General features: G+C 44.8%; 7 non-coding genes and 7 pseudogenes across 7 annotated transcripts; all 14 read right to left on the minus strand.

Annotated features, from left to right (window-relative positions):
* Positions 1-7,863: 7,863 nt before the first annotated feature.
* LOC148800469 (5S ribosomal RNA) lies at positions 7,864-7,982 on the minus strand. The gene has a single exon (XR_016073294.1). It is a non-coding gene; the product is annotated as a 5S ribosomal RNA (ribosomal RNA).
* A 355-nt stretch (positions 7,983-8,337) lies between these two features.
* Positions 8,338-8,456, minus strand: LOC148800470 (5S ribosomal RNA). The gene has a single exon (XR_016069661.1). It is a non-coding gene; the product is annotated as a 5S ribosomal RNA (ribosomal RNA).
* Positions 8,457-8,810: 354 nt separating this feature from the next.
* On the minus strand, positions 8,811-8,929 carry LOC148800471 (5S ribosomal RNA). Its single transcript, XR_016075642.1, has one exon. It is a non-coding gene; the product is annotated as a 5S ribosomal RNA (ribosomal RNA).
* A 355-nt stretch (positions 8,930-9,284) lies between these two features.
* LOC148800472 (5S ribosomal RNA) lies at positions 9,285-9,403 on the minus strand. Its single transcript, XR_016074940.1, has one exon. It is a non-coding gene; the product is annotated as a 5S ribosomal RNA (ribosomal RNA).
* Positions 9,404-9,758: 355 nt separating this feature from the next.
* On the minus strand, positions 9,759-9,877 carry LOC148800473 (5S ribosomal RNA; annotated as a pseudogene).
* Positions 9,878-10,232: 355 nt separating this feature from the next.
* Positions 10,233-10,351, minus strand: LOC148800474 (5S ribosomal RNA; annotated as a pseudogene).
* A 354-nt stretch (positions 10,352-10,705) lies between these two features.
* On the minus strand, positions 10,706-10,824 carry LOC148800475 (5S ribosomal RNA). Its single transcript, XR_016074821.1, has one exon. It is a non-coding gene; the product is annotated as a 5S ribosomal RNA (ribosomal RNA).
* Positions 10,825-11,179: 355 nt separating this feature from the next.
* On the minus strand, positions 11,180-11,298 carry LOC148800476 (5S ribosomal RNA). The gene has a single exon (XR_016069259.1). It is a non-coding gene; the product is annotated as a 5S ribosomal RNA (ribosomal RNA).
* A 354-nt stretch (positions 11,299-11,652) lies between these two features.
* On the minus strand, positions 11,653-11,771 carry LOC148800477 (5S ribosomal RNA; annotated as a pseudogene).
* Positions 11,772-12,124: 353 nt separating this feature from the next.
* On the minus strand, positions 12,125-12,243 carry LOC148800478 (5S ribosomal RNA; annotated as a pseudogene).
* A 354-nt stretch (positions 12,244-12,597) lies between these two features.
* LOC148800479 (5S ribosomal RNA) lies at positions 12,598-12,716 on the minus strand (annotated as a pseudogene).
* A 723-nt stretch (positions 12,717-13,439) lies between these two features.
* Positions 13,440-13,558, minus strand: LOC148800480 (5S ribosomal RNA; annotated as a pseudogene).
* A 355-nt stretch (positions 13,559-13,913) lies between these two features.
* Positions 13,914-14,031, minus strand: LOC148800481 (5S ribosomal RNA). The gene has a single exon (XR_016069637.1). It is a non-coding gene; the product is annotated as a 5S ribosomal RNA (ribosomal RNA).
* A 450-nt stretch (positions 14,032-14,481) lies between these two features.
* On the minus strand, positions 14,482-14,600 carry LOC148800482 (5S ribosomal RNA; annotated as a pseudogene).
* Between the last annotated feature and the right edge of the window lie 294 nt (positions 14,601-14,894).

Consider the following 14,894-nt stretch of genomic DNA (forward strand, 5'->3'; position numbering starts at 1 on the left):
GTCTAACAGCTCCCACTTGCACTTAGGTCCAATCAGGTACTAGCCGGAGTCCCATGCTTTCCACGTGTTTCTCAAACACTTTCTGTGATAGTGGCTTTGTCAATGGGTCTGCTACATTTTCCGCTGACGCTACCTTCTGAATCAGGACGTCCCCTCTACCAACAATCTCCCGCAGTATGTGGTACTTCCTCTCGATGTGCTTCGACTTCGAGTGGGCTCGTGGCTCCTTAGCCTGAGCAATGGCTCCATTGTTGTCACACAACAATGGGATGGGTGATGTGCTAGACGGAACAACTCCCAACTCGTGAACGAATTTCTTCATCCACACAACTTCTTTGGCAGCCTCACTTGCGGCAATGTATTCGGCCTCGGTCGTGGAGTGTGTAGTGGACCCCTGTTTGCCACTTTTCCAGCAAACAGCACACGATCCTATCGTGAAAACATATCCAGATGTAGACTTTCTATCATCTGGGTCTGACTGGAAATCGGCATCTGTAAACCCCTGGATCTGTAGTGAGCTACCGTCGAACACCAGACAAAACTCTTTTGTCCTTTGAAGGTACTTAAGTATGTTTTTCACAGCAGTCCAATGCTCCTGCCCTGGGTTGGCCTGAAATCTGCTTACTACACTCACTGCCTGAGCTATGTCAGGACGAGTGCACAGCATGGCATACATGATGCTCCCTACGGCTGAGGCATAAGGAACGTCTTTCATGCCATCAATCTCCTCAGAAGTCTTGGGAGACATCTTCTTGGAGAGAGTGACTCCGTGCCTGAAAGGAACATTTCCTTTCTTGGAATTTTCCATGCTGTATCTTTTGACTATTTTGTCAATGTAAGCAGATTGGGATAATCCTATTATCCGCTTCGATCTATCTCTATAGAGTCGAAGACCCAGTATATAGGAGGCTTCTCCAAGATCTTTCATGGAGAATTGCTGCGAAAGCCATACTTTCACCGTATTTAACATTCCTACATCATTCCCAATGAGTAGAATGTCATCTACATACAGAACCAAGAAGGTAACCTTATCCCCACTGTACTTCCTGTAGACACAGGGTTCATCCGAATTCTGCTCGAAGTCAAACGATTTGACAGCAGAGTTAAAACGGATGTTCCAACTTCTAGAAGCTTGCTTAAGCCCATAAATGGATCTGTTAAGTTTACATACCATGTTTTCCTGACCTGCAGCAATGAAGCCTTGCGGCTGCTGCATATAGATATCTTCAGTAAGATCTCCATTCAGGAATGCAGTTTTGACATCCATCTGCCAAATCTCATAATCATGGTATGCTGCTACAGCTAGCAGGATCCTAATGGATTTAAGCATGGCCACAGGCGAAAAGGTTTCCTCATAATCGATGCCTTCTTTCTGAGTGTACCCTTTCGCCACCAGACGAGCCTTGAAGGTCTCAACTTTACCATCGGGGCCCTTCTTCCTCTTGTAAATCCATTTGCAACAGATTGCCTTTACCCCGGAGGGCGGATCTACTAGAGTCCAGACTCCATTGGTCTCCATTGAGTCCATCTCTACCCTCAGGGCCTCCACCCACTTCTGGGAATCTATGTCCAACATAGCTTCCGCGTAAGTCATGGGATCCTCCTCACTAGTCAAGGTTTCCACCAGGTAACTATCCTGGTCATAACCATAACGGACTGGTGGCCTGGATGGCCGAGTGGATCTTCTAAGTTGGTCACTACCTAGAACTTGTGGGACATCTCCCACTGCTCCTGAGCTCTCCTCATCAAGAACAACTTCCTGACGATGAGTGTCCAGGATATAGTCGGTTTCCAAGAATTGTGCATTTCGACTGCAAAACACTTCCTGCTCACTTGGGTCATAGAAAAGGTAACCTACAGAACCTTTTGGGTAGCCTACAAATAGACAACGACTGGTTTTAGATTCCAACTTGTCTGCACTCGTTCTTTTAACGTGTGCTGGACAACCCCAAATCTTCAAGTGTCTGACACTTGGTTTCTTTCCGGTCCAAAGTTCATATGGAGTATTCGGAACCGATTTGGTTGGAACCCGATTCAGCACGTAAATCGCAGTCTCTAATGCGTAACCCCAAAAGGATGTGGGTAACTCTAAGTGTATGAGAAGCGACCGGACCTTACCGGACCATATCTAATAAGGTCCTATTCCTCCTCTCTGAAACACCGTTAAGTTGTGGTGTAGCAGGAGGAGCTAATTGTGATACTATCCCATTGTCCTTTAAGTAGTCCCTGAATTCGTCAGAGAGATATTCGCCACCTCGATCGGATCGAAGGGCTTTAATTTCTCTCCCTAACTGTTTCTCGACCTCTTGTCTAAACTCTTTGAATTTATCAAAGGATTCAGACTTGTGTCTCATTAGGTACACGTAACCATATCGTGAAAAATCATCTGTGAAGGTGATGAAATACACGTGTTGATTTCGTGTCTTAACACTCAGGGGACCACATACATCAGTATGTATTAGGTTAAGTGTGCCTGTACATCTTTCAGGCTTACCGTTAAATGGCCGTTTCGTCATCTTGCCTTGTAGGCAAGGCTCACAGGTGAGAAGATCTTCTATAGTTAGAAAATCCAAAGGACCATCCTTTACCAACCTTGTGATTCGGTCAACACCGATGTGGCCAAGTCGGTAATGCCACAGACACGTGGGATTAACTATATCACGGGCTCTCTTCTTGGGATTTTCAACCGACGTAGTTTTGGTTATGTTAGTTTCTAGAGAAGGATGTAGAACATAGAGACCGTTCTCCAGTTCCCCGTATGCGATGAATCTGTTGTTTCTTTTAATAGTAATCGTATTACTAAAGAAGACAGAATAACCATCTGCACACAGTTTTGAGACAGAAATCAAATTTCTTCTTAAATTTTTTACATAAAGACAATCTTTCAGTACAATTATTCCTTCTCTAAAATATAATTCCACGGTTCCTATGGCCGCGGCTGCAACAGTTGCAGTAGTCCCCAAGTAGAGTGTGACTTCTCCTTCACTCAGCCTTCTGCTTACCTTGAACCCCTGCAGTGAGTTACACGCATGAGTTGAAGCCCTGGAGTCAATACACCAGGACGCAGAAGCTACCAATAAATTGGTTTCTATAACACAAGTTTCGAAGTTACCTTTCTTGGATTCCAGGTAGGCAGGACAATTCCTTTTCCAGTGGCCGGTCTTCTTGCAGAAGTGACAAGCATCCGATGCTTTGTCTTTCTTCTGCTTCTTGCTTTTAGTGGCTTTCTTCTGAGGCTTCTTTGCCTTCCTCTTTCTCTTGCCTGTCTTGCCGGCTTCAACAAGCATGGCTACAGGCTCATCCTTTTTAATCAGTTCTTCAGCTCTTTGCAACATATTGTTGAGCTCTTGTAAGCTGACATTCAGCTTGTTCATGTTATAGTTCATGATGAACGGATTAAAGGAAGGAGGCAAAGAGTTAAGGATAGCATCTATCTGGGTTGCAAGGTCCAGCCCGGATCCAAGAGCCTCCAGTTCGTTGATGTATCCCATTTTCCGAAGACAATGGTCGTGAACTTGTTGACTCTTGGACATTTGTGTGGTCATGAACTGTGTCAAGACCTTTTGTCGAGTAGAATGATTCTGCTCTTCATACATTGTCCTGAGACTGTCCAATATGTCTTTGGCAAGTTCGATCTGATCGAACTGCCTCTGTATCAGATTGTCCGAGGAGGCAATGATGTAACACCGGGCAAGGGAGTTTTTTTCCTCCCATTCTTGATAGTCTCTCCTTCGGGCCTCAGAAGCCCTATCTCCCGGACGCTCCGGGGCAGGATTCTTTGCCACTTTGTCAAGTTTTTCAGAAGCAAGGACCAGCATAAGGTTCCTATACCAGTCAGCATAGTTTGGGCCTTTCAACTTGTTGTCATCAAGTAGCTTTGCAAATGATCCGTTTGCCATTTTCTGATAAAAGAGCAAACATCAGTCCACGACCTAATTTGATTCATGTTCATTTCATAGATATGGATTTTAATCTACGATCCATTTCCATTTATTCGTCTGTGAGATTTCCCTCCTTTCTCAGTGACGGAGACTACGGGTTGTCTCTGGAAATGTGGGAAATCACATAGGGTGCATGAGGCCAACTGTTTCAGCTGCATAACCCCACCACCTTTCTGTGAAGGATCATATCCACTCATCATATGAGTTTTCCCTTTGGCCTCTGTCAGACAAGGTTCAGAGCCGTTTTCAGGTAAACCTTTCTGTCCAGTGAGTGCTTACCCATCATATTCGTGAACGCCAAGGTTCCGTGTGAGAGTTCCCATTTTCTGGTGAAGCCCCTCCCACATCGGTCTATGACGCCCCTATCATCTTATGAAACACTTAGACAAGCCCAACAGCAAATGGATAGCCCATTTTCTGGCGCGTTTCCTCATTACTGAAGGACCCATCCTTGTGCTAATGATGGAAGGCCTTTAGAGAGTTCATCATATGAATCTCCCTATCACATGCACTCATATTATCTGGAGGGAACAGATAATTACGCCCTAGTTCTAACTTTAGGTCAAACCAAAGTGGCTCCCACTGACTTTCATAAAGCCAGATTTTGGTGGGCCTAAAGCGGCTAGGGTTCCGCACGAGACCTCATGATGAGGTGTGGGGCCCACCACTGAGGGAGGTCATCCAATGACCAAAAGGGACACCATGGCAATGATGTGCATTCAGCCATGGTGTGCGAAAGAGCCACTGTCGATTGAGCATGGGCCAAGTACTTATGGCCCATGTACGTAGCACATCACACATCCATACATCACATGCAGGGATAAATTGATCCAATTAATTATCTGTAAAGCCCATTTGAAGCCCATTTTAAATCCATAATATTAACCATTAATATTATCTAGGTATATGGGCCGAATGGTTCAACCCATATAGCTTTTAAGGGTTAGGTGGGCTTTTAGCAGTTTTAACTGTTTAAAACTGGGCCTTTACAGGTTGGGCCGAATTAACCATTTAATTAAATATCAATCCTTAGGCCCATTAGTGGGAAATTAGGGCTGACTTTCAGCCTTGATTAAACCCTAGATTCGGTCCAAACAGTTTGAACCAATCTTGGTTCGAATGGGTCTAGGGTTTGATCTTTAATTAAATCTTTAATTCAAGAAAATAATCTGAAATTAATTACTAATAAAAGAAAAACAACAATTAGTAAATCATGGCTGTTCACACAATCCATCCTATAAAACAGAGGTTAGATCACAGAATGCAGTTTCACAAACTACAAATCGCAGATAGCGATTCTCCCATCTGCGAAATCTTCTCTGCGAAATCTCCCTTTCTGCGCCGCCATCTTCGATCCAAAATTAAAATAAATAGAAATCCTATTTCTATTAATAATTACATAAGATCGAATACCTATACATTGAGTCTAGAAAAATAAAAAAAAATATTTACAAACAAAATGTAATAAATAAATCAAGAAATTGCAAATCTTGCAGGTTCCCTGCGCAAATCAAGATTCGATCTCCTCTTGTACGAACAGACCATAAATCAAGAAAATCATAAAGAACAATTCTAAATAATAATCAGATTTATATAAAATTAATTTCAGATTATTCGCCCATCAATTTTGGGAACAAATTTCCCAAAACCCATATCTGCGCAAATTGGGTAGAACACCTTCTGCCCAATTGCGCAGGTTCAGATCTGAAACAAACTGGTTCAAGATTTGAACTTGGCTCTGATACCACTGAAGGGATGAGAGATCCATCCTATGGACGCCCAAAGATTGCGGAATAAGGGGCGAATTTCAAAAATTTTATCTCTCCCTTCAACTGGGAATCGTATTCCCTATTTAGAAAATCATATTTTCAAGGATCAATCTTGAACCATAAACTGAACCAGATCTGAACCAAAAGGAGTGGGAGAGGATAACACCTGATACGAAGAAATACTATCTCCCAATGGAGGTGTTCACGCCCAAGGAAGGATCCAAAATCAGCTCCCACTGAAGATGGCGCAGTGAAGGATGGAGCAGAATCAGCAATGTTCTTCAAAAGAACTTGACCCTTCGCAAGAATCAACTGGACGGCTTGTGAGTACAGCTCCAATCAATCTTTTCCCAAAAGATTGAAATCCAGATCCAATCTTGATTGCTCCCAAGAACTGGAGATCGAACTGAAGGAATGGCAATGGCAGGAAGGTGGCGGCAGAAGAGAATTCGCAGTATGCAGGAAATCTCTTAATCTCTCTTTCTTAAAGAGAATATTGCTATTGATCTTATTGTGTTCTTCAAGTTTGCCGCCCCCTTCCCTTTTATAATCTTAAAGGGATCAGCTCTTAATCAGATTAGGAGTTGCTAATCCAATTCATATTTGGGTTAGAAGTCCCTTGGTGATAAGGGATAATCCTTATCTTATCTGCAGATCAGATCAGTTGTTTCCTAATCTAATTAGGAGGTTTCCAGATCTAAATCTTATTTAGATCTTGGACTCTCTGAGTGGATAGGGTCTAAGCCCAATCCTTTTAGCTGACCCACTTCAGAATTCGCCCCCTTTAAATGACTGATCAAATCAGCCCAGTTCGAAATGGGCTTAAGGCCCATTAAGGTTATGTACTCAAAAAACCTTCCAAATTGCTGCCCAGTTGGGCTTCCTTGTATGGCGCGGGACCCAAGCATTGATCTACACATCAGCCACATGGGTTCAGCCCATCCTTTGTTACAAGGCCTGGCCGAATGCACTGCTGAAGACAGTGTACCCCCTGAAACCCATCAAATGAGCTCTATGGGCCCAACACTTACACTAAGTGGTCCCTGGGCCAAGCCACCTTGTAACACCCAGGGACTGTGGGTAGATGCAAGGTTAGCCCATCAGGCATTATCCTCAATGGTCTTACACTTAACCTCTCAGCCCATAATGATCATACACTGCTCGACAAAAGAGGACCTCTCCCTCGGCTGCAAGGAACAGTGTTGCACTCTCCACTCATATTGATCCCGGGAATTAAAACCTTCTTGCAAAAAATTTGGAAACCATATATATACTTTCATATCTTATATAAAATATATTTTAAAAAACAAATCTCAACGGATGAAATCGGCTGCCGGCAGTCTTGGTTTCCATTAGTGAGAGTGCATCCCCGATCATTACCTTTGTCCGACAAAGGGGCTGATCCTGTCACTACGATCACCCACTCAGATGAATTCTCGGACTGTCCCAACATACCCCGGTTTTGACCCCCGCTAAGGATCTCACTGATTGGTACATCAAAGATAGCCCAATCCGACACCTAGTGCAGTATCATAATCGAGTCTAGGGTCGGGTGTAACTTTCCAGTTTTGCCCATCAATCTCCAAGGTCCAGGGCAATACTGGAAATCTGGTCCAGTTCAATGATTCAATTAATCCTACACTGTATGTGCCTAGGGTCTCACCCTGGCAGCTGAGACAGGCCACCCCAACCGACTTGGTGGCACTACAGTGTCAGCCTTGTCAGGATATGTCTCCCTAGACCGACCCACCGGCTGTGAACATTCTAAACTAACACGAGTCTCATTAAGTGTCCAGTTTAAGGGTATTACACAGAAACATACCAAGGGAACATAAATCAAATATGTATCTTTATTCATTTACAATAAACTCATAAAGTACATCATTCTGATTAAAGCTAAGGGCATACAAAACAGTCTAGCAAGCGGAGTTATTGCTTTTCAGATCTGCCGCACACCCGGATAGATGTAATATTATCGCGGGGCTCACAATGCACGACGAATGCCAAAATCCCGGTTCTTGCACCGTTCACATTCAGTAATGACGATCGTGCCGCAAGTGGTCCGAGTATCCGACGCGTTGTTTCCAGATGTCTCGCCGAAACAAGAAATGGAATTTGCAAATACGAAATGAAAATAAAATATTAATAAAATTGAGGTGCAACACGAGGACTTCCCAGGAGGTCACCCATACTAGTACTACTCTCGCCCAAGCACGCTTAACTTCGGAGTTCTGATGGGATCCGGTGCATTAGTGCGGGTATGATCGCACCCGTTCAATTCATTCTCGCTTAGATCTTTATGCACTATCTTGCTCCCCTCCATTAATTGTTTTAGACTTGAAAAAACTGTGTATGCAACCTTCCTCCCTTGGTAACCGTGCACAAGCTCCTACGTGAGCGGAGTGTTTGCTTTTCAGATCTGCCGCACCCCCGGATAGATGCAATACTATCGCGGGGCCCACAATGCACGACGAATGCCAAAAGCCCGGTTCTTGCACGGTTCCCATTCAGTAATGACGATAGTGCCGCAAATGGTCCGAGTATCCGGCGCGTTGTTTGCGTTTGTCTCGCCGAAACAACAAATAGAATTTGCAAATACGATATCGAAATAAAATATTAATAAAATTGGGGTGCAACACGAGGACTTCCCCGGAGGTCACCCATCCTAGTACTACTCTCGCCCAAGCACGCTTAACTTCGGAGTTCTGATGGGATCTGGTACATTAGTGCTGGAATGATCGCACCCATTTAATTTTTGCTCGCTTAGATTTTTATGCACTATTTTGCTCCCCTCCATTAATTGTTTTAGACTTGAAAAACTGTGTATGCAGCGCTCCTCCCTTGGTAACCGTGCACAAGCTCCCTCGTGAGCACAGTTATTGCTTTTCAGATCTGCCGCACCCCCGAATAGATGCAATACTATCGCGGGACCCACAATGCACACCGAATGCCAAAATCCCTGTTCATGCACCGTTCCCATTCAGTAATGACGATTGTCCCGCAAGTGGTGCGAGTATCCGGCGCTTTGTTTCCATTTGTCTCGCCGAAACGATAAATGGAATTTGCAAATACGATATCGAAATAAAATATTAATAAAATATGGGTGCAACACGAGGACTTCCCAGGAGGTCACCCATGCTAGTACTACCCTCGCCCAAACCCGCTTAACTTCGGAGTTCTGATGGGATCCGGTGCATTAGTGCTGGTATGACCGCACCCGTTTAATTCATGCTCGCTTATATCTTTATGCATTATCTTGCTCCCCTCCATTAATTGTTTTAGACTTGAAAAAACTGTGTATGCAGCCTTCCTCCCTTGGTAAACGTGCACAAGCTCCTACGTGAGCGGAGTTATTGCTTTTCAGATCTGCCGCACCCCCGGATAGATGTAATATTATCGCGGGGCCCACAATGCACGACGAATGCCAAAATCCCGGTTTTTGCACGATTCTCATTCAGTAATGACGATCGTGCCGCAAATGGTCCGAGTAACCGGCGCATTGTTTGCGGTTTTCCCGCCGAAACGACAAATGGAATTTGCAAATACGATATCGAAATAAAATATTAATAAAATTGGGGTGCAACACGAGGACTTCCCAAGAGGTCACCCATCCTAGTACTACTCTCGCCCAAGCACGCTTAACTTCGGAGTTCTGATGGGATCCGGTGCATTAGTGCTGGTATGATCAGACCCGTTTAATTCTTGCTCGCTTAGATCCTTATGCATTATCTTGCTCCCCTCCATTAATTGTTTTAGACTTGAAAAAACTGTGTATGCAGCCTTCCTCCCTTGGTAACCGTGCACAAGTTCCTACGTGAGCGGAGTTATTGCTTTTCAGATCTGCCGCACCCCCGGATAGATGTAATATTATCGCGGGGCCCACAATGCACGACGAATGCCAAAAGCCCGGTTCTTGCACCGTTCGCATTCAGTAATGACGATCGTGCCGCAAGTGGTCCGAGTATCCGATGCGTTGTTTCCAGTTGTCTCGGCGAAACAACAAAGGGAATTTGCAAATACGAAATCAAAATAAAATATTAATAAAATTGGGGTGGAACATGAGGACTTCCCAAGAGGTCACCCATCCTAATACTACTCTCGCCCCAGCACGCTTAACTTCGGAGTTCTGATGGGATCCGGTGCATTAGTGCTGGTACAATCACACCGGTTTAATTCATTCTCGCTTAGATCTTTATGCACTATCTTGCTCCCCTCCATTAATTGTTTTAGTCTTGAAAAAACTGTGTATGTAGCCTTCCTCCCTTGGTAACTGTGCACAACCTCCTACGTGAGCAGAGTTATTGTTTTTCAGATCTGCCGCACCCCCGGATAGATGCAATACTATCGCGGGGCCCACAATGCACGACGAATGCCAAAAGCCCGGTTCTTGCACGGTTCCCATTCAGTAATGACGATCGTGCCACAAATTGTCCGAGTATCCGGCGCGTTGTTTGCGGTTGTCTCGCCGAAACGACAAATGGAATTTGCAAATACGATATCGAAATAAAATATTAATAAAATTGGGGTGCAACACGAGGACATCCCAGGAGGTCACCCATCCTAGTACTACTCTCGCCCAAGCACGCTTAACTTCGGAGTTCTGATGGGATACGGTACATTAGTGCTGGAATGATCACACCGTTTTAATTTTTGCTCGCTTAGATCTTTATGCACTATTTTGCGCCCCTCCATTAATTGTTTTAGACTTGAAAAACAGTGTATGCAGCGCTCCTCCCTTGGTAACCGTGCACAAGCTCCCACGTGAGCGGAGTTATTGTTTTTCAGATCTGCCGCACCCCCGAATTGATAAAATACTATCGCAGGACCCACAATGCACACCGAATGCCAAAAACCCGGTTCTTGCACCATTCCCATTCAGTAATGACGATCGTCCCGCAAGTGGTCCGAGTATCCGGCGCGTTGTTTCCATTTGTCTCGCCGAAACGACAAATGGAATTTGCAAATACGATATTGAAATAAAATATTAATAAAATATGGGTGCAACACGAGGACTTCCCAGGAGGTCACCCTTCCTAGTACTACTCTCGCCCAAGCACGCTTAACTTCGGAGTTCTGATGCGATCCGGTGCATTAGTGCTGGTATGATCGCACCCATTTAATTTTTGCTCGCTTAGATCTTTATGCATTATCTTGCTCCCCTCCATTAATTGTTTTAGACTTGAAAAAACTGTGTATGCAGCCTTCCTCCCTTGGTAACCGTGCACAAGCTCCTACGTGAGCGGAATTATTGCTTTTAAGATCTGCCGCACCCCCGGATAGATGTAATATTATCGCAGGGATCCTAATGCACGACGAATGCCAAAATCCCGGTTTTTGCACCGTTCACATTCAGTAATGACGATCGTGTCGCAAGTGGTCCATGTATCCGACGCGTTGTTTCCAGTTGTCTCGCCGAAACAACAAATGGAATTTGCAATTACGAAATCAAAATAAAATATTAATAAAATTGGGGTGCAACACGAGGACTTCCCAGGAGGTCACCCATCCTAGTACTACTCTCGCCCAAGCACGCTTAACTTCGGAGTTCGGATGGGATCCGGTGCATTAGTGCTGGTATGATCGCACCCATTTAATTCATGCTCGCTTAGATCTTTATGCACTATCTAGCTCCCCTCCATTAATTGTTTTCGACTTGAAAAAACTGTGTATACAACCTTCCTCCCTTGGTTACCGTGCACAAGCTCCTACCTGAGCGGAGTAATTGCTTTTCAGATCTGCCGCACCCCCGGATAGATGCAATACTATCGCAGGGCCCACAATGTACGATGAATGCCAAAAGCCGGTTCTTGCACCGTTCACATTCAGTAATGACGATCGTGCCGCAAGTGGTCCGAGTATCCGATGCGTTGTTTCCAGTTGTCTCGCTGAAACAAAAAAGGGAATTTGCAAATACGAAATCAAAATAAAATATTAATAAAATTGGGGTGCAACATGAGGACTTCTCAGGTGGTCACCCATCCTAGTACTACTCTCGCCCCAGCACGCTTAACTTCGGAGTTCTGATAGGATCCGGTGCATTAGTGCTGGTACGATCACACCCGTTTAATTCATTTTTGCTTAGATCTTTATGCACTATCTTGCTCCCCTCCATTAATTGTTTTAGACTTTAAAAAACTGTGTATGCAGCCTTCCTCCCTTGGTAACTGTGCACAACCTCCTACGTGAGCAGAGTTATTGTTTTTCAGATCTGCCGCACCCCCGGATAGATCCAATACTATCACGGGGCCCACAATGCACGACAATTGCAAAAGCCCGGTTTTGCACGGTTCCCATTCAGTAATGACGATCATGCCGCAAATGGTCCGAGTATCCGGCGCGTTGTTTGCGGGTGTCTCGCCGAAACGACAAATGGAATTTGCAAATACGATATCGAAATAAAATATTAATAAAATTGGGGTGCAACACGAGGACATCCCAGGAGGTCACCCATCCTAATACTACTCTCGCCTAAGCACGATTAACTTTGGAGTTCTGATGGGATCCGGTACATTAGTGCTGGAATGATCGCACCGTTTTAATTTTTGCTCGCTTAGATCTTTACGCACTATTTTGCTCCCCTCCATTAATTGTTTTAGACTTGAAAAACTGTGTATGCAGCGCTCCTCCCTTGGTAACCGTGCACATGCTCCCACGTGAGTGGAGTTATTGTTTTTCAGATCTGCCGCACCCCCGAATTGATAAAATACTATCGCAGGACCCACAATGCACACCGAATGCCAAAATCCCGGTGCTTGCACCGTTCCCATTCAGTAATGACGATCGTCCCGCAAGTGGTCCGAGTATCCGGCGCGTTGTTTCCATTTGTCTCGCCGAAACGACAAATGGAATTTGCAAATACGATATTGAAATAAAATATTAATAAAATATGGGTGCAACACGAGGACTTCCCAGGAGGTCACCCTTCCTAATACTACTCTCATTCAAGCACGCTTAACTTCGAAGTTCTGATGGGATCCGGAGCATTAGTGCTAGTATGATCGCACCCGTTTAATTCATGCTCGCTTAGATCTTTATGCACTATCTTGCTCCCCTCCCTTAATTGTTTTAGACTTGAAAAAACTGTGTATACAGCCTTCCTCCCTTGGTTCCCATGCACAAGTTCCTACCTGAGCGGAGTTATTGCTTTTCAGATCTGCCGCACCCCCGGGTAGTGCAATACTATCGCAGGGCCCACAATTCACGATGAACGCGAAAAGCCGGTTCTTGCACCGTTCACATTCAGTAATGACGATCGTGCCGCATGTGGTGTGAGTATCCGACGCGTTGTTTCCAATTGTCTCGCCGAAACAACTCTCACCCAAGAACGCTTAACTTCGGAGTTCTGATGGGATCCGGTGCAATAGTGCTGGTATGATCGCACCCGTTTAATTCATGCTTGCTTAGATCTTTATGCACTATCTTCCTCCCCTCCATTAATTGTTTTGGACTTGAAAAAACTGTGTATACAGCCTCCTCCCTTGGTAACCGTGCACAAGCTAGCGGAGTTTCTGCTTTTCAGATCTGCCGCACCCTCGGATAGATGCAATACTATCGCAGGGCCCACAATGGACGACGAATGCCAAAAGCCCGGTTCTTGCACCGTTCACATTCAGTAATGACGATCGTGCCACAAGTGGTCCGAGTATCCGACGCGTTGTTTCCAGTTGTCTCGCCAAAACAACAAATGGAATTTGCAAATATGAAATCGAAATAAAATATTAATAAAATTGGGGTGTAACACGAGGACTTCCCTGGAGGTCACCCATCCTAGTACTACTCTCGCCCAAGCATGCTAAACTTCGGAGTTCAGATGGGATCCGGGGCATTAGTGCTTGTATGATCGCACCTGTTTAATTCATGCTCGCTTAGATCTTTACGCACTATCTTGCTCCCCTCAATTAATTGTTTTAGACTTGAAAAAACTGTGTATACAGCCTTCCTCCCTTGGTAACCGTGCACAAGCTCCTACGTGAGCGGAGTTGTTGCTTTTCAGATCTGCCGCACCCCCAGATAGATGCAATACTATCGTAGGGCCCACAATGCACGACGAATGGCAAAAGCCCGGTTCTTGCACCGTTTACATTCAGTAATGACGATCGTGCCGCAAGTGGTCCGAGTATCCGACGCGTTGTTTCCAATTGTCTCGCCGAAACAAGAAATGGAATTTGCAAATATGAAATCAAAATAAAATATTAACAAAATTGGGGTGCAACACGAGGACTTCCCAAGAGGTCACCCATCCTAGTACTACACTCGCCCAGCACGCTTAACTTCGGAGTTCTGATGGGATCCGGTGCATTAGTGCTAGTATGATCGCACCCATTTAATTCATTCTCGCTTAGATCTTTATGCACTATCTTGCTCCCCTCAATTAATTGTTTTAGACTTGAAAAAACTGTGTATACAGCCTTCCTCCCTTGGTAACCGTGCACAAGCTCCTACGTGAGCGGAGTGTTTGTTTTTCAGATCTGCCACACCCCCGGATACATGCAATACTATCGCGGGGCCCACAAAGCACGATGAATAACAAAAGCCCGGTTTTGGCATGGTTTCATTCAGAAATGACGATCGTGCCGCAAATGGTCCGAGTATCCGACGTGTTGTTTGCTTTTGTCTCGCCGAAACGACAAATGGAATTTGCCAATACGATATCGAAATAAAATATTAATAAAATTCGGGTGCAACACGAGGCGAGTTGTTTGCAGTTTTTTTGGCGAAACGACAAATGGAATTTGCAAATACGATATCAAAAATGAAATATTAATAAAATTGGAGTGCAACACGAGGACTTCCCAGGAGGTCACCCATCCTACTACTACCCTCTCCCAAGCATGCTTAACTTCGAAGTTCTAATGGGATCCGGTGCATTAGTGCTAATATGATCGCACCCGTTTAATTCATGCTCGCTTAGATCTTTATGCACTATCTTGCCCTTCCATTAATTCTTTTAGATTTGAAAAAACTGTGTATGCAGCGTTCCTCCCTAGGTAACCGTGCACAAGCTCCAACGTGAGCGGAGTTATTGCTTTTCAGATCTGCCGCACCGCCAGATAGATACAATACTATCGCGGGGCCCACAATGCACGACGAATGCCAAAAGCACGGTTCTTGCACGGTTCCCATTCAGTAGTGACGATCATGCCACAAATGGTCCGAGTAACCGGCGCGTTGTTTGCGGTTGTCT

The sequence above is a fragment of the Nelumbo nucifera genome, chromosome 4 (assembly GCF_055504915.1).
Source record: "Nelumbo nucifera cultivar China Antique chromosome 4, China Antique-T2T, whole genome shotgun sequence".
Lineage (NCBI taxonomy): Eukaryota > Viridiplantae > Streptophyta > Magnoliopsida > Proteales > Nelumbonaceae > Nelumbo > Nelumbo nucifera.